At 45.4% G+C, this 25,736-nt stretch overlaps 1 protein-coding gene across 2 annotated transcripts in view; it reads right to left on the bottom strand.

Annotated features, from left to right (window-relative positions):
* ARF3 (ADP ribosylation factor 3) overlaps nucleotides 1-23,137 on the bottom strand; it is a 63,275-nt gene extending 40,138 nt beyond the window's left edge. The window contains exon 1 of one of the 2 annotated variants that reach the window (XM_068267685.1): nucleotides 23,056-23,137. The gene's annotated coding sequence lies outside the window, so the exon portion shown is untranslated. The remainder of the gene's footprint in view (nucleotides 1-23,055) is intronic. The other variant, XM_068267687.1, reaches the window with a different exon arrangement.
* Between the last annotated feature and the right edge of the window lie 2,599 nt (nucleotides 23,138-25,736).

Raw genomic sequence — 25,736 nt, 5'->3', positions numbered from 1 at the left:
CTTGGGCAGGAAGCAGATTGAACATGCTGGAAATTATTATTTCACAAGACGATCTGATAGGAAAATTGCATGTTGTGTATAAGATTTGAGAGGAATGAGATAAACTATAAAAGACCTGAGTTTTTATATATGGATAACTTGGTCTATTGTTACAGTGAAGGACATTTTCTTGAACTTATCATTTTTAGATAAACTTTTACGATTGTTTTGGAATAACGTTCCAGAAGACCTGTGGATTTGACTGATTTTGACATTATTTCTGTGGCGAAATACACAGCTCTGATTTCATCACAGAGTACTTAGCAAACAAAAACTGCAATAGGCGTATAGCATTAAATACAATTCAGAAACACTAATCCATCTATGCTTCTCCAGGGAACAGTGATCATGACCAGACACATATACCGTATACACTAATGTTAAACCACTCATTAGTTGATGGTTACAGAACAACCACAAAGAGCCATGTTACCACAAAGAGTCCAAAAGGTCAATAAATGATGGACGAGAGAGGAGCATGTAGTTATACACTATTCCCTTTAAGAAGCAGTTTCTAGAGCTGTGAAGTGTGCTTTAAAGGGACTCTGAGCAGTGCAGAAACTATGGAAAGATGCATATCATTTTAAAGCTCTCTTTCTCCTCTTTCCAATGATATATAAACCACCACCCTACGTCTTTTAGTTTTCGCTATTTTCGCGATTGAAATTGCAGCGGCTGTGATTTCGATCGCGAAAATAGAGAAAACTAAAAGGTGTAGGGCAACGATTTAGGTGTCGTCAGAAAGAGAAGAGAGCTTTAAAATGATATCCATCAAGCCATAGTTATATCGTATTACACAGGACGACACTTTCCCCAGTGTCAGCAGCTCCATTCTGCTGAATGCAGCTGCTGACTTTGGCAAAAAGTCGCCCTGTGTAATACAATATAACTATGGAAAGATGGATATCATTTTAAAGCTCTCTTTCTCCTCTTTCTGACGACACCTAAATCGTTGCCCTACGCCTTTTAGTTTTCTCTATTTTTGCGATCGAAATCGCGGCCGCGGCAATTTCAATCGCGAAAATAGCGAAAACTAAAAGGCGTAGGGTGGCGGTTTATATATCATTGGAAAGAGGAGAAAGAGAGCTTTAAAATTATGTGCATCTTTCCATAGTTTCTGCACTGCTCGGAGTCCCTTTAAAGAGGAACTCCAGTGAAAATAACATGATAAAAAAATGCTACATTTTTACAATTATTTATAAATTATTTCATCAGTGTTTGCCCATTGTAAACTTTTTCCTCTCCCTGATTTACATTCTGACATCTATCACATGGCGACATTTTTACTGCTGGCAGGTGATGTCTGTGGAAAGAGATGATGTAGCTTTGGTAGTTGGAAACAGATGTTATTTCCCACAATGCAGCAAGGCTCACAGACTGGAAACTGTCAGGACCAAGGTCCTGACATCACACTGTGGGAGGGGTTTCACCACAATACCAGCCATACAGAGCCCCCTGATGATCAGTTTGAGAAAAGGTAAAGATTTCTCATGGGAAAGGGGGTATCAGCTACTGATTGGGATGAAGTTCAATCCTTGGTCATAGTTTTTCTTTAGGCCCCTTGTCCTGTTTCTCAAACTAGACAGAAAACAAGCGCAGAAGAGGAGCAGTTGCCCAGAACAACCATACGGAAATGTTTTTTTATTTAACAAGTGAACCCTGATTGGTAGCTTCTAGCAACCACTCAATTTCTGCTCCAGGAATCTTGCATCTGGTTTGAAAAATCAGCCTAGTGTCTAGGGACAAGGTCCGGCTGAATTTTATTAGAAATACTGGTTGAAATATTACAGGAAATTTTGTACAGACTGTGATGCATACAAGGAATGCACACAAAGATCAATAAAGGTGAAACACACAGCATAACATCTAAATACCAGCTGCAAACTGTATTAACCCCTTCACATACAACCACTTATCCTATAAGCTAGGAATTTGTACCGCCAGTGAATAACTATTAATTTCTGTTGTCAGCAAATGTACAGATGTTGGTAATTAATTAACACTCTTTTCTGTGTACACTGGTTAACGCAGAGTGCCAGGAAAAACTTTATTTTAACCTTGGATAGAGGGAGACAGGTTGGAACTACTGGAGGGAAGAGTGCAGAAGGGAGGAATGGCTGGAACCATTGAAGAGGAAAGGACTGTTTGAACAAATAAGGAATGGCTGGAAGACTCAGTAGAAAGAAGAAGGGTAAGAAGCACTGAACAGAGTGAGGAAGGGTAAGCAGCACTGGACAGAGTGAGGAAGGGTAAGAAGTATTGGACAGAGTGAGGAAGGGTAAGCAGCATTGGATAGAGACTGGATAGAGTGAGGGAGGGTAAGAAGCACTGGATAGCGTGAGGAAAGGTAAGAAGCACTTAGGGCCATATTCTATTGCTGAACTCGCCAGCGCTAAGCACTGGCGAGTTCTTAACTTAGGCGATGGGGGCATCGCCTAATCTAATTAAACTTTAGACCCCCCCAGGCGGAAAAGAACTCGCTTGGGCGATATAATCGCCCAGCGAGTTCTTACCACGGAATCCAATTACCCTTATCATGTCTCCGGGAAGCGATGCTTCCCGGCAGACATGAGCGTTAGCTTAGACCTGCAAAAAGCAGGTCTAAACTAGCTAACGCACGTCGACGCCGCAGCATCTGGGGGTCTCCTTTAAAAAGGAGACCCCTAGAGCTCCCCGTCGGGTCGCCGCACAGTTTAGAAGCCCCCGTGCAGCTCTGCAAAGGCTCCCGGTCATATGTACCGCCGCCGATCACGTGCCGCCTCTCGCCACAAAATCCGTCACGTAATTACAGTGTATCTAACACTGTAATTACTGTCCGCATAGAAGGAGCCCGGGCAAAGCATCTTTGAATCTGCAGCCGGGCTCCCCATTGGTCCGCTGTCTGAGCCATTTTATTGGTTCAGACAGCAGACCAATGGGGAGCCCGGCTGCAGATTCAAAGATGCTTTGCCCGGGCTCCTTCTATGCGGACTAATTACAGTGTTAGATACACTGTAATTACGTGACGGATTTTGCGGCGAGAGACGGCGCGTGATCGGCGGCGGTACGTATGACGGGGAGCCTTTGCAGAGCTGCGCGGGGGCTTCTAAACTGTGCGGCGACCCGACGGGGAGCTCTGGGGGTCTCCTTATTAAAGGAGACCCCCAGATGCTGCAGCGGAAGATGTCGGCGATGTTCGGCAGGCGAGTGCGCATGTGTGGGGAGTCAGGCCGTGGTGCTGATGGACAGCACCACAGCGTAAACCTCACTCCCCATCGCTCGGTAAAAGGGAGCATCGCTCAGGCTTTCGCCTGAGTAATGCTCCCTAACGATCGGCCATCGCGCGAAGGATATGGGCAATAGGATTTGCCAGTAATCCTCGCGCGATGGCAAGGAGATTAGTAGCTCGCATCTGCAAGCTACTTATCACCTTGAATAGGATATGGCCCTTAGTGAGGAAAAGTAAGAAGCACTGGATAAAGTGAGGAAGGGTAAGAAACACTGGACAGATTGAGAGAGGGTAAGAAGCACTGGATAAAGTGAGAAAAGTAAGAAGCACTGAATAGAGTGAGGAAGGGTAAGAAGCACTGGATAGAGACTGGATAAAGTGATGGGGGGTAAGAAGCACTGGATAGCATGAGGAAAGGTAAGAAGCACTTAGTGAGGAAAAGTAAGAAGCACTGGACAGAGTAAGGAAGGGTAAGAAGCACTGAAAAGATTAAGGAAGGGTAACCAGCACTGGACAGAGTGAGGAAGGGTATGAAGCACTGGATAAAGTGAGGAAGCACGGCATAAAGTAATAAAAAAAAAGGGTAAGAAATGCTGGATAGAGTGAAAAAGGGTAAGATGGGCTGGATATAGTAAGAAAGGGTAAAAAGCACTGGATAGAGTGAGAAAGGGTAAAAAGCACTGTATAGAGTGAGAAAGGGTAAAAAACACTGGATAGAGTGAGAAAGGGTAAGTCACACTGGATAGAGTGAGGAAAGATAAGAAGCACTGGACAGTGAGAAATTGTAAGAAACACTGAACAGAGAGAGGAAGGGTAAGAAGCACTGGACAGAGTGAGGAAGAGTAAGAAGCACAGGACAGAGTGAGGAAGGGTAAGAAGCACTGGACAGAGTGAGAAAGGGTAAGAAGCACTGCATAAAGTAAGAAAGGGTGAGAAATGCTGGATAGAGTGAAAAAGGTGAAAAGCACTGGATAGAGTGAGAAAGGGTAAAAAGCACTAGATCATGTGAGAAAGGGTAAAAAGCACTGGATAGAGTGATAAAGGGTCAAAAGCACTGGATAGAGTGAGAAAGGGTAAAAAGCACTGGATTGAGTGAGGAAGGGTAAAAAGCACTGGATAGCGTGAGAAAGGGTAAAAAGCACTGGATAGAGTGAGAAAGGGTCAAAAGCACTGGATTGAGTGAGGAAGGGTAAAAAGCACTGGATAGAGTGAGAAAGGGTAAAAAGCACTGGATAGCGTGAGAAAGGGTAAAAAGCACTGGCTAGAGTGAGAAAGGGTAAGACGCACTGGATAGACTGAGGAAAGGTAAGAAGCACTGGACAGAGTGAGAAATTGTAAGAAATACTGGATAGGGTGAAGAAGGGTTAGAAGCACTGGATAGAGTGAGGAAGGGTAAGGAAGCACTGGATAGAGTAAGGAAGGATAAGAAGCACTGGATAGATTGAGAGAGGGTACGAAGCACTGGATAGAGTGAGGAAGGGTAAGGAAGCACTGGATAGAGTGAGGAAGGGTAAGAAGCACTGGATAGAGTGAGGAAGTGTAAGAAGCACTGGATAGAGTGAGGAAGGGTAAGAAGCACTGGATAGAGTAAGGAAGGGTAAGAAGCACTGGATAAAGTGAGGAAAGATAAGAAGCACTGGATAGAGTAAGGAAGGATAAGAAGCACTGGATAAAGTGAGGAAAGGTAAGAAGCACTGGATAGAGTGAGGAAAGGTAAGAAGCACTGGATAGAGTGTGAAAAGGTAAGAAGCACTGGACAGAGTGAGAAATTGTAAGAAATACTGTATAGGGTGAAGAAGGGTTAGAAGCACTGGATAGATTGAGAGAGGGTACGAAGCACTGGATAGAGTGAGGAAGGGTAAGAAGCACTGGATGGAGTAAGGAAGGATAAGAAGAACTGGATAAAGTGAGGAAAGATAAGAAGCACTGGATAGAGTGAGGAAAGGTAAGAAGCACTGAGTGAGGAAAAGTAAGAAGCACTGGATAGAGTATGAAAAGGTAAGAAGCCCTGGACAGAGTATGAAGAGGTAAGAAGCACTGGACAGAGTGAGACATGGTAAGAAATACTGGATAGAGTGAGGGAGGGTAAGAAGCACCGGATAGAGTGAGGAAAGGTAAGAAGCACTTAGTGAGGAAAAGTAAGAAGCACTGGATGGAGTGAGAAAAGGTAAGAAGCACTGGATAAAGTGAGGAAGAGTGAGAAATGCTGGATAGAGTGAAAAGGGTAAAAAGCACTGAATAGAGTCAGAAAGGGTAAAAAGTACTGGATAGAGTAAGAAAGGGTAAAAAGCACTGGATAGAGTGAGAAAGGGTAAAAAGCACTGGATAGAGTGAGAAAGGGTAAAAAGCACTGGATAGAGTGAGAAAGGGTAAAAAGCACTGGATAGAGTGAGAAAGGGTAAAAAGCAATGGATAGAGTGAGAAAGGGTAAAAAGCACTGGATAGAGTGAGAAAGGGTAAAAAGCAATGGATAGAGTGAGAAAGGGTAAGTCACACTGGATAGAGTTAGAAAGGGTAAAAAGCATGTCTTAAGCTGTCAGGTTCCATGCAACTCAACAGAGCCATACTGGGATGAAAAGGGGAAGGAAGTTTAATTAAATCTCCTATCTCTCTCCAAAAGTTCTGTATAACCGGGCACGACCACCACATATGCATGTATGAACCAAATGCGGTAAGACATCTCCAACAGTTCCCATTCCCGCCTTTAAATTTAGCCATCTTAGAGGGTGTGAAGTACCATCTCGTCATGAGTTTATAATTAACAAGTTAAAATGAGGTATAACCGGGGGTCCAAATTTCCTGGAATACTGCTCCCCAATCCAAGTTTTTGATATGATTTAGGTCTTGTTCCCAGCCTTTACAGAACTTAGGTAGAGGATCAGTTTGACAACTGTCAAGAAGAAAATATAAATTTGCTGTCATTCCCTTCCCCATCCTCGAATGAAGAAAACACTTTTCATAAATATTTATGGTTTTACTTATATTATCCTTATGTTTGGAAAGGTAGCTCCTGACCTGGAAGCTCCACAGCCCCTTATCCATTCTGACTATGTTATAGATCTCCCTCAATGTGGAATCTCTGTGGCCAACCAAGTCTAGGATTCTAACATCTCGAGGGAGCCCACTTTCCTTAACCTCCTTGCCGGTTTTCCCGACCTGAGCTCGGGGTAGAAAAAAGCAGCTGCTATCGGTGATCCCGAGCTCAGGTCGGGGTAGGCATTGCAGAGCTTTACCTGCAGTTGTGGAGTCCCGCACGCGATCTCGCTGCGCAGCGGGACTCCAGCCTCTCTCCCCGGCAGTGTGGGGTCTTTCCCTGGCCACCGGGATCCCCCATGTCCCCGCTATTCTTCCGGGGACCCGGCAGCCAGTTGGAGCAGCGCAGCCGTGGTGGTGGCAGCAGAGCGGTGGTGGCAGCGTGACGTCATCGGGGGCGGGGCTAACATTGAAAACGAACTTCTCTATATTAGAGAAATAGAGAAGTTCGTTTATATGTATATTAGCGCCATCTTGTGGGCAAAGAGAAAACTGCAGCCCAGGAAGGTAATTTTTTTTTAATTTTGCTGCAGATCTCCCTGCCAGAATGATTTTTTTCAGGTTTTAGGGTCTGAAAGAGTGAAAAAAAATTGCACCGCTTTTAGACCCTAAAATCTGGAAAGAATCAGACCGCCAAGGAGGTTAAACCACCCTGAGGTTAAGCCAGGTTGAAAATCTGGATTATTGCGTAGAGTGGTTAGTAATGATATTTTGTTGCTCTTTGACATAGATCTTATAGCTTCCATATGGGTTTTAATTGCAGGTGCTAATAATGGATGGCTGATAGAAGGGAGGAGTTTTACTACCGTGTGGGGGTGCCACGAATCCAGCATATCATAATTAAACAGACTTCTTTCATATGTTGTCCAGAATCTCTTCGGGTCGCATATCCTGAGATCTAAGATTCTTTGCAATTGAAAACATTGGGCATATCGTTTAATATTTGGTGCCCCCATTCCTCCCAATTTCTTGTGCCTGCTTATTATCTTATATGAAATTCTGCGGTTTGGTGTTCTCCATATGAAATTTTGAAATATATTGTTCCAGACATTATACCAATTCCTCTGGATGTTTATTGGCAGATTTTGTACTATAAATATTATTTTAGGAAGAATTTTCATTTTTATAAAGTTGATTTTCCCAATTATATTAAATTGGGCATTTTTCATTTTACTCAGTATCTTCTCACAATCTTTTTGCACTGGTGTATAATTATATTTAAATAGATCATTGAAATCACTACATAAATTGATACCGAGATATTTAATATGAGAATTGGTATAATGAATGCCATACCTTAGTTGTAGGGTACTCAATATTTCGACGGGACTTTTTATGTTTAATACCGTAGTTTTAGAATTATTTACTTTATAGTTCGAGTATTTGGAAAATTCAGTTATTATTTTATTTGCTGCTTCGAAAGAGGTCAGGGGATTGGTTAGTGTCAGAAGAAGGTCGTCCGCGTATGCTAGTAGTTTACTTTCATAGTTACCTATATGCCACCCAGATATCTCCATGTCAGAATGGATCATGCGTATTAACACTTCTATGCCTAAATTAAATATTAGGGGGGAGATTGGACAGCCCTGCCTCACGCCGTTCCCCAAAGGGAAGGAGTGTGTCAAGGTACCATTGATTTTTACTCTGGCTGTTTGGTTTAAATATAGATTTTTGATTCGTTTGATAAAGATGGGACCGATACCATAGTGTTCTAAAGTTGTGTAGATAAATGGTCTTGAAATACGGTCAAACGCCTTTTCAGCGTCAATGGCCACTAAGATGGCATCTTCATTACGAATTTTTGCGTTATATATAAAGTTTATTGCTGAAGAAATATTGTCCGATAGCCTGCCCGATTTTCTAAAACCCATCTGCTCCTTCCCCAGTAGCTGATCTAACACCCTTTCCAGTCTTAATGTTAGAATTTTTGAATATATTTTAACGTCAATATTAATTACCGAAATGGGACGATAGTTGCTACACTGTAGGGGATCTTTACCTTCTTTATGTATTAGGGTGATTGCGGCCTGATTTGATTCTCTAGAAAAGGTCTCACTTTCATCCAGATTATTAATCATTAAACAATAGTCCGGTGCCATCTCCTCTATGAATGCTTTATAGAACTCCGAGGTGAACCCGTCGGGACCCGGACTCTTACCGATTTTAAGCAAATTTACTGCCTCTTTAAACTCTATTTCTGTTACCGGGGCATCCAGCGTATCTTTGTTCTCGACTGTAATTTTTGGTAAATTTACTTGTGTGAGATACCTGTTCATATTATCAAATGGCATTTCCTGCATTATACTATATAGCTCTGCATAATATTTCCCAAATACTTGTCCTATTTCTTGCGTGCTGTAGCTTGATTGACCGAAATGATTCTGTATTTTTTCTATGAATTGGGCTGTTGTCTTTTTTTTTGATAGCTTGGCCATAAGTTTTCCTGGTTTGTTACAGTTTATGACAAAATCTTTTTTGAGTTTTTTATATTCTTTACTACATTTTTCATTTAATATTTTATTTATCCTATGCCTAATTGAATTAACTTTCAAAAAATTATCCTGCTCAGGATTTTCCTTATGTATGGCTTTCGCTGTTTTGAGTTCATCCATTAAATTATCTAGCTGCTTCGTTTTTTGTTTTCTAATTTTACTTGCTATTGCTATTAAGGATCCCCTTATAACGCATTTAAAGGAATCCCACATTATTTTCCCGGAATCTGACAGCTTAAGACATGCAAATAAACTAGTAACCCCTGCAGCAATTGTGGCCAGGAAACTTATAGCAAAATCCTGGAAGAACCCCGAAGCTCCCAGTATGGAAGAGTGGATATGGATGATGTCAGATTTTCTGCAAGGTGGCGAGGGCTGTGTGGAAGATGCTGGCACCAACAAACAAATGGAGGAATGGAAAATTGCATGGGAAAAAATAAGTAACATATAATATGAAGTTAAGTATTTGAAGTGGGAGGGATGAGGAGAAAGGAACCAAATAACCACTATATTACCAACTGAAATTGTAAGGATAAATGGATGGATGGATGAATGTGCAGTTGCATGGATATATGTTGAAGTATAGAAGGCTCTTATATGAATGTGTATGAAAGGTGAAATAAGAGTAATTGCTTTGCTTCTCAGTTTAGATATGTGACCTGTTTGTGCATGCGGCCTGTCCCCCCCCCCCCCCCCCTGGGCTCGGTCCGGCCCTGTTGGCTCATGCATGGAGGGCATGCACATAAAATAAGGGGGTAGTCGGAAAGGGATATTTAACCACTTAACATTAAGATGGGTAGGTGGAGGTTTTTTTTGTTGGTATTTGTATTTTGTTCTGTTTTTTCTCTTCCTTTCTTTCTTTCTTTTTTACTATAATTAATTTGATCTGAGCCACTGGGGAAATATTTGATATGTTGTGGTAATGATGGGGTGGGGGAAGGGGGGAGGAGAGGAAAGAAAATCAAACTATGATGCAGACCTGAGACCCACGTATGATGGCTTCACAGCTGTCACATGGTCATATCTGGGTCACATACCGGCTGAGTTTGAAGAAAAAAAGAATAAAAAAATAAAAAATAAAAAAATAAAAAGAAAGGGTAAAAAGCACTGGATAGCGCCAGAAAGGGTTAAAAGCACTGGACAGAGTGAGAAAGGATAAGCCACACTGGATAGACTGAGGAAATGTAAGAAGCACTGGAAAGAGTGAGAAATTGTAAGAAATACTGGATAGGGTGAAGAAGGGTTAGAAGCACTGGATAGATTGAGAGAGTGTAAGAAGCACTGGATAGAGTAAGGAAGGATAAGAAGTACTGGATAAAGTGAGGAAAGGTAAGAAGCATTGAGTGAGGAAAAGAAGGAAGCACCGAGTGAGGAAAAGTAAGAAGCACTGGATAGAGTATGAAAAGGTAAGAAGCACTGGATAGAGCGAGAAATGGTAAGAAATGCTGGATAGAGTGAGAAAAGGTAAGAAGCACCGGATAGAGTGAGAAATGGTAAGAAATGCTGGATAGAGTGAGAAAAGGTAAGAAGCACTGGATAGAGTGAGAAATGGTAAGAAATGCTGGATAGAGTGAGAAAAGGTAAGAAGCACTGGATAGAGACTGGATAGAGTGAGGGAGGGTAAGAAGCACTGGATAGAGTGAGGAAAGGTAAGAAGCACTTAGTGAGGAAAAGTAAGAAGCACTGGATGGAGTGAGAAAAGGTAAGAAGCACTGGGCAGAGTGAGGAATGATAAGAAATACTGGATAGAGTGAGGAAGGGTAAGAAGCACTGGATAGAGTGAGGAAGGGTAAAAATAAAATAGAGTAAGGACAGCTTAAAACAAATGGATAGGATAGGGGGGTTGGAATCACTGTAGGGTGTGAGAAAAAAAATAGAACCACTGAATAGAGTGAGGAGCAGTTAGAAGGACTGGAAAGTGTAAAAGAAATGGTAGAACCACAGAATAGAGCAAAAAGTACTTAAAACCACTGGGACAGGGTGAGATTTAGAACCAATGGATATGGTGAAGAAGGCTAGGACACGTTGTATAGAGTGAGGAACAGTTAAAACCACAGAAAAAGGAAGAACCACTGAATATAGTGAGGAGCAGTTAGTGTCACTGTACAGAGTGGGAAACAGGCTCACTGGATAGTGTAAGGAAATGGTAGAACCACTGAATCTAGTGAGGAGCCCTTAGAAACACCAGAGAATTATATTGGCCCAAAAATTGCTCCTAATAAATGTATCCATAACTCCAAAGTGTTTACAGATATCCCCCAACATCACTGGCCTCACTTCTAGCAATCCACATTAACAGATCATTTTCACTCAATTGATCTTGTTCCTTCAGTATCTTCATTTGAAGCTTCTAGAGCAATGCAATGCTTGCTAGTGCTTCCCGTGCCACTCTCCATAGCACAGAACACATTGCTCAGCCAAGACAGACAAGCAGTGTGTCTGTACAGCTCCTCTTCCTAGACTGCTGCCCAAAACAATCCCTAATGATCATTTTGGTGACAATAACTAGAAGAACTGTTTTTCCCAATTTCTAATTGAGAATCACTTCCAATTCCATCATGGCAGCTACCATACCTATTTAAGTGCTGGAGCTTGGTCACTTGTGGCCTAGGTCACTCGTGCCATTTAATTCCCAAGTGCCATTTATTACAAAGTGCTTCACAACTTACCAACAATTTACCAAGAATTCACCCAGGAATTCAAACAGGATTCAACAGCCACAGGACTCTGCTGGAAACTACTACTCTGCATCCACAACTGCCTCCAATGCTATTGCTAAAAATGCCACTGCTGGATATATGTTGCACAGCCAAGTAGACTCTGCTTCTTCATTTACACAGGTTTGCTTGCACTAACTGCATACTCATATAAAATGTTTAGTGGTTGGAAACTTCCTGGTTATAATCAGAGACCATTACTATGTTTACTGCACTTTTTCTCATGTTCTGCCTGTCTGCAAATATCTACAAGTTGCATTGCAATATGCATCCTCCCAGTGTACCACACTCCATATTCATTTCACCTGCTCTGCTTTCCTCACCTTACTCAGCTTCTCATGAACTGTTAGCTCTCCTGAAATCTCTCTCTCCCTCCAGCAGCTCAAAAACCTCACAAACATTTAAATCCCATTCACATTTGCTTACTCTCTCTCTCCTACTCTTACTTGCAGCTGGTGATATATCACCCAATCCTGGACCACAGCCTGCTGCCAGACAAGCATCCCCTGCTGACCTGCTTCATACACTTCACAGCCCTCTGTCCACAAATAACCTCAACACCCATCCTCGCTCCAACCTTATTTCCATCCATCCCACCCACAAACACATGCTCCCCCTACCTTGCGGTCTCTGGAATGCCAGATCCGTCCGCAATAAACTTACAGCAGTCCACGACCTCTTCCTCTCCAAATCCCTCACCATCCTCGCACTCACTGAGACATGGCTCACCCCCTCTGACTCTGCCGCAGAGGCTGCCCTCTCCTATGGTGGGCTTCACCTCAGTCACACCCCCAGACCAGACAACAGGACCGGGGGAGGGGTGGGTCTGCTCCTCTCCCCATCCAGCACCTTCCGTGTCCTCACCCCACCTACCTCCCTACAATTCACATCATTCGAGGCCCACACCATCCGCCTTTACCACCCCCTCCCTGCCATTGTTGCGGTCTTATACCTCAAGGCTCCACCCCACAATTTCTCGATGACCTTGCTTCCTGGCTCCCTCACATCCTCTCCTCTGACCTCCCCACCATCATCCTTGGGGATTTCAATATTCCCATTGATGAAGCCCAGAACTCCGCTGTGACCCGGCTACTCACCATTGCCAACTCACTTGGACTAGTACAACACACCAACGCCCCCACTCACACTGCACGTCACACTCTCGACCCTATTCACTAAATCCACCGCTATTGCAGACCTTGACATTGCACCCTTTCCACCCTCAGACCATCACCTTCTCACCTTCAACCTCCTCACGGAAGGCACCTCCAAACTACCCGCCCGCCCACCTGGTCGATGGCAGCGAGACCTACGCAAGCTCAACCCTAGCGTCCTTGCTGACCTCCTCCATGCCCTCTCCTCCACTCTCCCCACCCTAACCTGTCCTAATCTTGCTGCAGCTCAGTATCGCCAAACTCTCTCATCAGCCCTAGAGAAAGCTGCTCCACCAATATTTTGCCGCAACCGACCCCCTAACCCCCAGCCCAGGCGCACTACCCATACTCGCAACCTCCAGAGGGAAACACGCGCCACTGAACGGAAATGGAGAAAATCTAGACTTAACCAGGATTTCCTACAGTACAAGACCAACCTGCTGCAGTTCCACACTGCCCTTGCTCATGCGAAGCAGGAATACTTTACCAAGCTCATCGGAGCACAAGCTTCCAACCCCCGGCGTGTCTCTTTGCCACTTTCAACTCCCTGCTTAAACCCACCTCCCCCCCCCCCCCCACCCTCTGTTTCCTCCCTCTCTGCCACAGATTTAGCCACCCGCTTCACCAACAAAATTGTCTCTATCCGCCAGGAAATATCCAATCTCAAATCTTCACCTCCCACCCCCTCCCAACCAGCTCCTCCTCCACCCTATCCTCCCCTCACATTTTTCACTCCTACTACCACCGAGGAAGTCATCCACCTACTGCAGACTTCCCATACCACCACTTCCCCCCTTGACCCCATCCCTTCTGATTTACTCCAGCCTCACTTCACGGAATTGGCCCCAGTCCTCACTACCCTGTTCAACCTCTCCCTATCCACAGGCAGCACCTTCCCCTCAGACTTCAAGCAGGCCACTGTAATACCCCTGCTCAAGAAACCCTCCCTCGACCCCTCACTACCCTCCAACTACCGTCCTATCTCCCTCCTCCCCTTTGCCTCAAAACTCCTTGAGCGTCTGGTTCACAAACGCCTGACCCAGTTCCTCAATGCCAACTCACTGCTAGACCCACTGCAATCTGGATTTCGGCCTGGCCACTCAACCGAAACTGCTCTCACCAAAGTGGTCAATGACCTTGCCTTAGCTAAAGCTGAAGGTAAATACTCCATTCTCCTCCTTCTTGACCTTTCAGCAGCTTTTGACACAGTAGATCATCCCCTACTCCTCCAGTCCCTCCAGTCCATGGGCATTCACGATCTTGCCCTGTCCTGGCTTTCATCCTACCTCTCCAACCGCTCCTTCACGACCGCCTTCAATGAGTCCTCATCCACCCCCAACCACCTCTCGGTGGGAGTCCCCCAAGGTTCGGTCCTTGGCCCCCTACTGTTCACCCTATACACATCCTCCATTGGCAAGGTTATCTCCTCCATGGGTTTTATTTATCATCTGTATGCAGATGACACCCAGATCTACCTCCACACCCCTGACATATCCACCACTACCATGGACAAGGTCTCCTCCTGTCTATCAGCCATCGCCTCCTGGATGTCTGCTAGGTTCCTGAAACTAAACCTAGACAAAACGGAATTTATGATCTTCCCACCCCGGACATCCATAAACCTCCCAGATGCGCATGTCACTGTTACCCACACTACCATTCATCCTACCTCTCAAGCCCGCTGTCTGGGTGTCACCCTAGACTCCGCACTCTCCTTCACTCCCCACATCCAAAACCTCACAAAGTCCTGCAACTTCCACCTTCGTAACATCTGTAAGATTCGCCCTTTCCTGACCTCTGCCACCACCAAACTCCTCATCCATGCCCTCATAATTTCCCGCCTTGACTACTGCAATGCCCTGCTGTCTGGTCTCCCTATGACCCGAACAGCCCCATTGCAGTCCATCATGAATGCAGCAGCCAGAATTATCCACTGCTCCCATCGCTCCACCATGGCGGATCCCCTCCTTAAATCCCTCCACTGGCTTCCTATCCAGTCCAGAATCAGATTCAAGATACTGTGTCTGACCTACAAATCTGTGCACAAAACCTGTCCAACCTACATTTCCGATCTTACTCAGAGGTACACACCTAGCCGCTCACTCCGCTCTTCCAATGAACTTCGCCTAACCGCCCCCCGCATCACCCAGTCCCATGCACGCCTCCAGGACTTCTCAAGAGCTGCTCCAACACTATGGAACTCCCTACCTCCACCCATTAGGGCAGCCCCCTCCTTCAACATCTTCAAGAAAGCCCTCAAAACTCACCTTTTCACTCTGGCCTACTACCCCTCACAATTGCTCTAAACCCACAGCTGAACTCTGGTCTCCTACCTCTCGTGTCCCTACCTCTCCCTTTAGATTGTAAGCCTTTGGGCAGGGTCCTCCTCCTTTTGTGTCCAACCTGATCATGCACCTCCATTACTGTGAACCCATGCTAGGCATCTGAGTGAACCTAACTTGCCTAATCTCCATGCTCCATCCAGTGACTGACTAAGCATTACCTTGTACTCATACTGTGCTGCCTGATCTGATCTTTCTTGTATTCAGGTATTGTCATTTTGCTGTATGTCACCCCTAAATATTGTATGAATCCCTATTTATTGTCCAGCGCTGCGTAATACGTTGGCGCTTTATAAATACAATAAATAAATAAATAAGTGTGTACTTAGCTTTCCAATCACTGGGTAGAGTGAAAAAGGGTCAGAACAAAGAGTGAGAAAGACGTGAGACCATCATCAGGTTTTCTTTTCTACCTGGGATATTGCAAAGATTACCTTAGACTACGTGTCTCAAAACATGTCAGGTAGAGATGGAAGTGAGGGGAATTGCTCTGAAAGGGACAGAAACAGAAGCAAATCTACTTCTTTAGATCGTCAGTATGGAGTTGTGACTTCTATCAGGTTTATTAATATCTCAGCAAATGTAATATATCCGGTGCACAGGTCCTTAATGTATTAGTTCACCCAATTAAGGGGAAGGCTGGTCTCAACCACAATTCAATTAGCAAAATACAAAGTGACCGCCACTCAAGAAACTATAAAAATACAAAACTTTATTCTCAATATCAATTCTATTCACCAGCTATTTCCCTAAACCTCTTACCTCCCCCCCATAAAAAGCTGCATGGACTACTACAACAGGAGCGCTCCTGGACATACACCCCCATAAGCAGCCACACCACATGCATGCAATCTAGATCGGCCGATCTTCCAAGATCAAATGTCATATGAGACCTATGGGGCTGCGTTCAAGTGTCCGCGTCAATTGGGCTCGATAACTGTTCGTTTGGTACCTTAATCTTGATAAGATCACAATAGAGCGTTATATATTACTTCATAGTCTATTACTTTCACTGCTTCAATGGTAATCTTCACCTTAATAGTAAGCCAGCAGCTATAGGTTCAGCAACATAAGCTATTCAAGCCACCATGTAGCAGCCCAGTCACGCTGGCAAAAGATTCCTCTTCGTATGGCCATCGCGTGGTAACAAGACTATACCTTTTTTATGTATGAGGATATATATGCTCACGGTTTCCGTCGCGGCGTCCCGCGACACCAGGTACCCGGTTTAAGTTGCCCAAGATGCGGACATCAACCTTCCAGCATGTGTATTGTGCAGGAGCGTCCCGTCAGCCATCAGCAGCTAGCCACGCCCACATACGCGTTACGCCCACATCACGTGAGCTTCTTCAGTGTGATGACGCTCCACAGCGTCATCACACTGAAGAAGCTCACGTGATGTGGGCGTAACGCGTATGTGGGCGTGGCTAGCTGCTGATGGCTGACGGGACGCTCCTGCACAATACACATGCTGGAAGGTTGATGTCCGCATCTTGGGCAACTTAAACCGGGTACCTGGTGTCGCGGGACGCCGCGACGGAAACCGTGAGCATATATATCCTCATACATAAAAAAGGTATAGTCTTGTTACCACGCGATGGCCATACGAAGAGGAATCTTTTGCCAGCGTGACTGGGCTGCTACATGGTGGCTTGAATAGCTTATGTTGCTGAACCTATAGCTGCTGGCTTACTATTAAGGTGAAGATTACCATTGAAGCAGTGAAAGTAATAGACTATGAAGTAATATATAACGCTCTATTGTGATCTTATCAAGATTAAGGTACCAAACGAACAGTTATCGAGCCCAATTGACGCGGACACTTGAACGCAGCCCCATAGGTCTCATATGACATTTGATCTTGGAAGATCGGCCGATCTAGATTGCATGCATGTGGTGTGGCTGCTTATGGGGGTGTATGTCCAGGAGCGCTCCTGTTGTAGTAGTCCATGCAGCTTTTTATGGGGGGGAGGTAAGAGGTTTAGGGAAATAGCTGGTGAATAGAATTGATATTGAGAATAAAGTTTTGTATTTTTATAGTTTCTTGAGTGGCGGTCACTTTGTATTTTGCTTATTAATATCTCAGACCTGCTTTGGGAAATTACCGTATCTCATTTCCGGTCTACATAACAAATGATATTAACAGGAAGTGAATGGAAATCTCCAAAATGGGAACCCAGGCAGCAATAACACCTACGACTGATTCTAGCCATTCCTCTACTGTATAAAATAGAAAAAAAGATTGCCAATAGCTCATCTGTAACACATACCCGTGTTTCCCCGAAAATGCTAGGGCTTAATTTCAGGGGATGTCTTATATTTCTATGAACACACAAGCTTCTGCGCTGTGTATCCTCCTGGCTTCCCACTGTGCTGCCCCATCCTCTGCTGGAGCAACCTCTTGTGTGCCCCTGTGCCCCCCTTGTACCTTTAGTGTAGTCCTGGTGTCCTCCCTGTCCTTCTCCATTCCCTGTCCTACTGTGTTTTGTGTCCACCTATGTCCTCCGCTGTCCTCCTGGTGTCTACTGTGTCCTCAGATGTCCCCCTGCATCCTCTTCTTTCCCCCAGCTCCTTGCCACTGTGTCCCTGAGCTTCAGCCTATGGAGTAGAAGTACGTCAACATGTATTTCTACTGGAACCGATGGTCTCGCAGACTGGACCATGACTCCATTACTGGGCCAATCACTGCACTCTCTCATTAGCAGTGAGTGCAATGATTGACCCAATGATGGTGCCATGGTCCCACCCGAAAGACCATGAGCTCAGTAGTAACACAAATTGCCATACTTGCCATACTTTTTCCCCTTCCTGCAGCTAGGGCTTACTTATAAGGTAGGGCTTATATTTCAAGCAAGCTCGAAATTCCTGCTTGGGCTTACTTTCGGGGGATGTATTAATTATTTCGGGGAAACGGTATATCAAGGCATACATGCAACACATCAGACTGAATAACCACAAGAGTTTACGGGAAATCTGTAAAAAAAAAAGGGCATATGTTTACTCCTTTTGTGCAGATTGTTGGGCTTCAGAAGTAACACATATTGGATATGAATGAAAGTCTTAGCCATGTCCTCTTCACTCATGTGACCTGGAATCTGTTGTGGTGCAGAGGAGGTCATCATAGGGAGATAGGCCTGCATTTCCACAACCCAGAACTGCTAACAGAAACAGTGACCTCTGCAGCTCATTCTAGAAAGCATCCAGCACAGAAAGGTAAGTATACTTGCTGATAATGCATAACGCCATACAAGAGATGTTTTACATGTTGGTTTCAATAAAAAAAATGGCTCTAATAGAATTCAATTAAAACTTAGGAACATCTCCAATGACATTCAGTATAAACAATCATCAAACGCTGAATTGGAAAAAAGGGTCACAAGCAGGGCCCGATTTAGCATCAGGCACTGTAGGCACGAGCCTAAAGGCGCCTTATATGGGAGAGGCGGATTCTGTCCCCAAATGGCCACCTCCTCTTCTTTACCAATGCAGAGAAGGACGCTACTGCACTTCCTTCTCTGCAATACTATGTGGCCAGCCGCCGCTCTGCTCTGCTCCGCCCCCCCCCCCCCCCCCCCCCTGCACAGGACTGGGGAAGTAAGATTGAAGAAAAGAAGCTACCCTCACGGTGGCAGAGGGGAAGACTTGTCAGCCACTTCCGTGTTTGTTAGCAGCTTCCGTCCCTGAAGACTCAGCAAACAGGAGGCCGCCAAGACCGTAGCCTGGCTGGGACAAAGCCTCCCCCCAGAAGACATCAGCAGACAGTAATGGTAGCCTGTCTCCCCTCGTGCTCCACACCTCGCTGGGAACCCTGCCCCCACAGCCAGTCCCGGGAAGAAGTGTGAAGAGAAGACCGGCTGCTTCGTGAAAGCCTGTTCTGCAGTGCCCACCCACGTCACAGGAACACCGCCGAGCTCCAGGAGCAGTACAAGGAGGAGTGCAACCCCCTGCCCAGCCCAGCTGCAGTCCCGACAGGAGAGGTCACCGAGCAGCAGCACAGCCACAACTTAGGTGATCTCTCATCATCCTTCACTGCTCCCTCCACTCCTGTTCCTCATCCTCACCCTACACTGCTCTGTCCACCACATCATCCCCATCCTTCACTGCTCTGTCCACATCATCCTCATCCTTCTCCGCTCTGTCATCATTCTCATCCTCCTGCTTCACTGCTCTGTCCTCATCCTTCTCTGCTCTGTCCTTATCTTCCTGCTTAACTGCTCTGACCTCCTTATCCTTCTGCTTCACTGCTCTGTTCTCCTCATCATCCTTCTGCTTCACTGTTCTGTCCTCCTCATCCTTCTGTTACACTGCTCTGTTCTCCTCATTCTTCTGTTTCACTGCTCTGTCCTCCTCATCCTCCTGCTTCACTGCTCTGCCCTCATCCTCCTGCTTCACTTCTCTGTCCTCATCCTTCTATTTCACTTATCTGTCATCATCCTTTTACTTCACTGCTCTGTCCTCATCCTTCTACTTCACTGCTCTGTCCTCATCACCAGCTGGCTTTTGCTGCTCTGTCCTCCTCATCCACCAGCTTCACTTCTCTTTCTTCCTCATCTGCCAGATTCACAGCTGTGTCTTCCTCATCCGCCAGCTTCACTTTTCTGTCTTCCTCATCGCCAGGTTTACTGCTCTGTCCTCCTCATCTTTCTGCTACACTGCTCTGTCCTCCTTATCCTCCTGTTTTACTGTTTTGTCCTCATCCTCCCGCTTCACTGCTATGTCTTCCTCATCTATCCGTTTTACTTCTCTTCCTCATCATCCTGTTTCAACGCTCTATCCTCATCCTCCTATTTCACTGCTATGCACTCCTCATCTTTCACTTCTACACAGCTTTCTCCGCCTCATCCTCCTGCTTTATTGCTCTGTCATCACCATCCTTTCCTCCTCTTTCCTCCTCATCTGCCAGCTTCACTGTTCTGTCCTCCTCATGCTTTACAGCTCTGTCCTCATGTGCCAACTTTACTGTTCTCTCCTCCTCTTCTTCACTGTTGTGACATCCTCTTCCCCCAGCTTTACTGCTCTGTTTTCTTCATCCCTCAACTTCACTGAACTGTTCTTCTTCATCCACCAATTTCACTGCTCTGTCCCCCAGCTTCACTGCTCTGTCCACTTCGTCCCCAGCTTCACTGGTCTCTCCTCTTCCTCCGCCAGCTTCACTGCTCTATCCTTCCCGTCCCCCAGCTTCACTGCTCTATCCTCCTCGTCCCCCAGCTTCACTGCTCTATCCTCCTCGTTCCCAGCTTCACTGCTCTCTCCTCCTCCTCCCCCAGCTTCACTGCTCTATCCTCCTCGTCCCCCAGCTTCACTGCTCTATCCTCCTCGTCCCCCAGCTTCACTGCTCTCTCCTCCTCCTCCCCCAGCTTCACTGCTCTCTCCTCCTCCTCCCCCAGCTTCACTGCTCTATCCTCCTCGTCCCCCAGCTTCACTGCTCTATTTTCCTCGTCCCCCAGCTTCACTGCTCTATCCTCCTCGTCCCCCAGCTTCACTGCTCTGTCCTCCTCGTCCCCCAGCTTCACTGCTCTGTCCTCCTCGTCCCCCAGCTACACTGCTCTGTCCTCCTCGTTCCCCAGCTACACTGCTCTGTCCTCCTCGTCCCCCAGCTTCACGGCTCTGTCCTCCTCATCCCCCAGCTTCACTGCTCTGTCCTCCTCATCCCCCAGCTTCACTGCTCTGTCCTCCTCATCCCCCAGCTTCACTGCTCTGTCCTCCTCATCTCCCAGCTTCACTGCTCTGTCCTCCTTGTCCCCAACTTCACTGCTCTGTCCTCCTCGTCCCCCAGCTTCACTGCTCTGTCCTCCTCATCCCCCAGCTTCACTGCTCTATCCTTCTCGTCCCCCAGCTTCACTGCTCTGTCCTCCTCCTCGTCCCCCAGCTTCACTGCTCTGTCCTCCCCGTCCCCCAGCTCCACTGCTCTGTGCTCCTTGTCATCCAGCTTCACTGCTCTGTTCTCCTTATCCTCCTGCTTCACTGATCTGTCCTCCTCATCCTTCACTGCTCTTTCTTCTATTCTTGCCTTGCATCACTGACTTCATGATCTTACATTCTAATCCCTGCCTGGTATCACTGACCTCAGGAGCTTACACCCTAACCCTTGAAAACAAAATCTGAACTCTGATCCCTGTGTCATGTCACTTAATGTCCTTAGGATCTTACACTCTAATCACTGTCTTATGGCATCTTTAGTGACAAGGACAGTTAGTGACATGACACAGGGATTTGAGTTAAGAATATTTTTACTTGGTGGTGTGGCCTGTGTTGAGGGGCGGGATTTAGGGCGCCAGAACATCTGTGCCTACAGGCTCCCAAATTGTAAATCTGGCCCTGGTCACAAGATTGACATAAGTGGGAACAAGACAGCAGACACAGTGCTTGGGCGACGATTACTACAGCTTTGTACTGCATTGACCAGCACAGAGCTAGCAGTAACCGGTCAGATTAACATACAATTAAACATTTTTTTTTATTATTTTCAAAAGGGTCAAAGCAAGCTTTTAAATTTTGAGTTTCATAGTACTTTCCATACACTACCATAAGTGTTATTTTCTTGAAAATCCTTAGTTGTCATACATTATATTCATGTCTTCAGTGAGTTATTATGCATAAAATGGCATACAATTACTAACACTCACGCACGCGCACACACGCACGCGCACACACACACACACACACACAGCATTGTCCCTTTTAGATATGTTCAGCCTGAAGTAGAAGTAACAATGATATTGTAAACAAGACACATGAATTGAGCAGGACATGGAGCTCCAAGGAGGTTCCGCAGAACAGCAATCTTGTCCTTGAGAAGTGATGCAGACATGCAGCCTGGCCTGGATGAACTGTGTTTAACTTACAGTTATATAACTTTATCATGTATGGATGAACTCTAACTGCGACATTAACTATGTGAATGAATTAAACATTTAATCAAAATTCCAAAACTAGCCCTTTGGGCCAGAGGGTGAAGTAAGCATTTTGTCTCTAGAATCCTGCATTTTGAATGGGCATACAGGGGAGAATGTGGATTATTTCTGTTGATCTTTCCAGGTGTATGGATCATTGTTTCAATATGTATTATATATATATATATATATATATATATATATATATATATATATATATATATATATATATATATATATATATATATATATATATATATATATATATATTATATCTGTAATATGTACAGATCATCATTTCTGTCAATCTAGACATATGTATAGATGACCTCTGTACATTTATCCACATGTACAGATGAACATCTCTGCATATCTACGTATGTGTACAGATCATCATTTCTGTAGCTCTACCTACTTATATAAATCATTTCTGTAGATCTACCCTTGTATATATGCAGTAGATCAACATTTCTGTAGATCTATGAACATGAATATGTATGGTCACAGTCTGACAAATGCTGTAATGTTACATAGTGATTGAAGCCGAGACAAGTGCAGGTGCAATAAATAATGTATAATTATCCATTCAGGGATGATACAGCCAGGTAAGACTGTTAGAGGTGAGTTAAACAAGGATGCAGGATGTGTTTGTTACAGCTGATGTAATCATGGCAGTTTTTGCAGCAGCTTAAAATGTGGCAGTAAATGTTAAATAAGATGACTATGAATGGCCTCCTGCATATACTGAGATATGTGGATGTCACTGAATTAGAGAAGAGGAAGACACTAATAATACTGGCACAGTAATGACAGGGTGTAACAAGACACCCCAATTACAGCTCAAGGTCCCTGACATCACCTATCATGGATAGAAGGTATAGGTGTCAGACAGGTGAGCCTAACTCGGGATGCATAGTGATGGAATTAGACAGGTGCCCTGGCAGGTCAGAATCCTGGTGTCAGGAGCGAGTACAATGTCCTGAAATGGTGGTAGTCATTGCAAAGAAGCATGCAGCGTAGAGTGGGGGTAGGTGCTCCTTATGGCAACGTAAGATGGAGGTTGGTGCTTGTGTGGGCGGGATCGATCTGCGTTTCTATTAGGGCTGGTGAAAGTAAAAAGGAGCTCATCTCGCCGTACGGTCACTTAGCCCTCACGTCCGTCTATTCTGCCACCTACCTTCACCTTCCCTTCTTCTTCTTCTTCTTCTTCGCCTACCGCAGCGACTCCTCTGTCCTCTCCGACCGGAAGCACCCGGCCCAAAGCTCGCGAGATTTCTCAGCTCGACAGTATAGTTTTCCATGAACGCTGCGGGTGGGCTCGCGAGAATTGACCTGGTTTCCACGGCAACGGATGCAGCAGCTCTTCTCTCCTTGCATTCTGCTGCAGGGATGAGTGGGCAGGAGGCCTGGTTCTCACGAGCAGCACTGCTCTCTCCAGTCACCCACACATCCATCAGCAGCACTGCCATTGCAGCGAGGGGCCCCATTGTATTCCCATTAACCTACACGAACCACGTGTCAGGGGAATAAACAGCCTTTCACACTATATGCACATTCATACAAACAGCTTATAGCTATAGGAGCATTTCATACACTCTGGCAGTGTGTGAAGTATGTATACCACTGTAGCTGTGTTGTCATATTTTACTGATTACTTATTGAATATCTTCTGGTATTTGCTTATAAATAACTACCTCCACAAAACTTTAGCATTTGATAGTGGAAAGTGAGGACATTTCTGATTTTGTGGATTTTCTGAGGCTGGGGGCAGGAAATAGCTGGACTCTGATGGTTTAAAGCAGCCAGTATGTCATACCGGTCCTACGAAGGCCGAGATCCTCACACATTTTTGATACAGCTCAAATAAATTGATGGGTCTGAATCAGGTAATGTGTGATCCATCAGGTAGAACACATTCCTTCCTTTCTCAGTCCATCCTAAACACTGGCATGGATCTGGCCCTCCAGGCCTGGAGTTCGATACATGTGGTTTAAAGGGACCCTGAGCAGTGCATACAGATCAAAATCTGCACTTACCTGGGGCTTCTGCCAACCCCTACTTGGCAGCTAGCGAGGTCCCTTGGTGTCCTCCGTGGTCCTGCTAGTGGCTCAGTTAAGCTGGCGACTATGGCTAAAGTTGTGAGCTATTGCGTCTGCGTGGCCCATCCGCGCAACCAACTTTATCAGGAGCCCTTTAGCCATAAGCCTGCTATGCAGTTCAGTCTTTCAAGAATCGCGCTTGCACAGGAGGCTTACAGCTACGCGTGCGTGATCGAGCCAGGTGCGCCGACGGGCCGCGCAGGCGCAGTAGCTCACAGCTTCAGCTACAGTCGCCAGCTTAACGGAGCCGCCAGTACAACCATGAAGGGGACCCATAGGATGCCAAGGGACCTCGCAGGCTGTGGGGGCCAAGGGAAGCCCCAGGTAAGCACAGATTTTGATTTGTATGCACTGCTCAGGGTCACTTTAACTATTAATTGTGTCCGGAAAGAAATGCATGGCTAGAAAGTGCTGCCCAAATGTATTCAATCAGAATGTCAAACATAATTATAAAACACATTGATAAGCATGCAGCTGTACCTGATATTAACCTCATATATGGTACTAAATCATAATCCTTATACATCTTGTGTATTAGGATTGTTACGGTTAGGCATTGGGCGAAGCGGGTTAGACACTATGCCAACCATCAGTGTAAGCTAATTCATCAGCGCAGAGCAGAATCATTCACCAGGCAACTTAGGCAGGTGCCTAGTGAGTGGCAAGGAGCCCATCTGCCATGCTTCTCTGACTTCTCTCCATTTCAGCTTATCTAAAGGACCAAGGGGACCCAAATCCAGTACCTTGCCTAGAACCCCATTACATTTTAATCCATTCTTGCATCAGTGTTGAGGTTCCATTGGTCCCCACCCTAGCCACGCCATTCAGCACAGTGAACACTTAATGCTCTTAAACCTGAAAGCAGGGCCGGTTCTAGCTACAACTGGGCCCTGGGCAAAATGAATAGGGCTCCCCCTGGGCCCCTGACAACCACTCCCCCCAACACACACACACACACACACACACACACACACACACACACACACACACACACACACACACATAAGAAGCTGCCTGCCCAGACCCGCCTCTAATGCAATTGTGGTCCCTGGGGCCCTTGCAGGGTTTTCTGCAGCAGACCAACTCACCCATATGTGCCGCCGCGCTCCCCTATCAATCCATGCTCAGGGATGCCCCTTCTCAGTGACCAGAAGCATGTAACTCATGTAACATCCCATTGGATAGCTGCCGAAGCAGAGCACATCACTTAGGCAAGTGAGCTCACATTACTAGAAATCTCACATTACCTATGGGGACATTAATGTGTATTGCCCTGATGAAGGTACTCTGACGTTGCCCCAAAATGTTGGCATATGTGTTGTTTTTTTTTAATTATGTGATTGGATTTTTTTTTTAATTTAGCTATATAATTTATAAGGTGTGCATATCTTTTAATTACTTAAAATGTGTGGCATCATCCACACAAAAAGTCTATTGCACCCTGCACATTGATTAGGTGCCTAAGACTATAGACTGTCCTTATCTTAAAATGTAAAGTACATGTAAACCTATACAAATAAGAAGTACATTTTTCCCGGAGTAAAATGAAACATAAATCACTTTTCTCCTATGTTGCTGTCACTTACAGTAGGCAATAGAAATGTGACAGAACTGACAGGTTTTAGACCAGAAAAAAAAACATAAATCCAGGCATATCGCCTCTAGTTAGGATATTTAAATAATTCATTTAAGGAAAGGGAGGCGCTAAAGGGTGTGTGGCCAGAAAAATAGCAAAAATCAGTAACCCTTTGCACACTCG

The sequence above is a fragment of the Hyperolius riggenbachi genome, chromosome 2, assembly GCF_040937935.1.
Source record: "Hyperolius riggenbachi isolate aHypRig1 chromosome 2, aHypRig1.pri, whole genome shotgun sequence".
Classification (NCBI taxonomy): Eukaryota; Metazoa; Chordata; class Amphibia; order Anura; family Hyperoliidae; genus Hyperolius; species Hyperolius riggenbachi.
The sequence above is the reverse complement of the archived record's forward strand: the minus strand, read 5'-3'. Positions and strand labels throughout refer to the sequence as shown.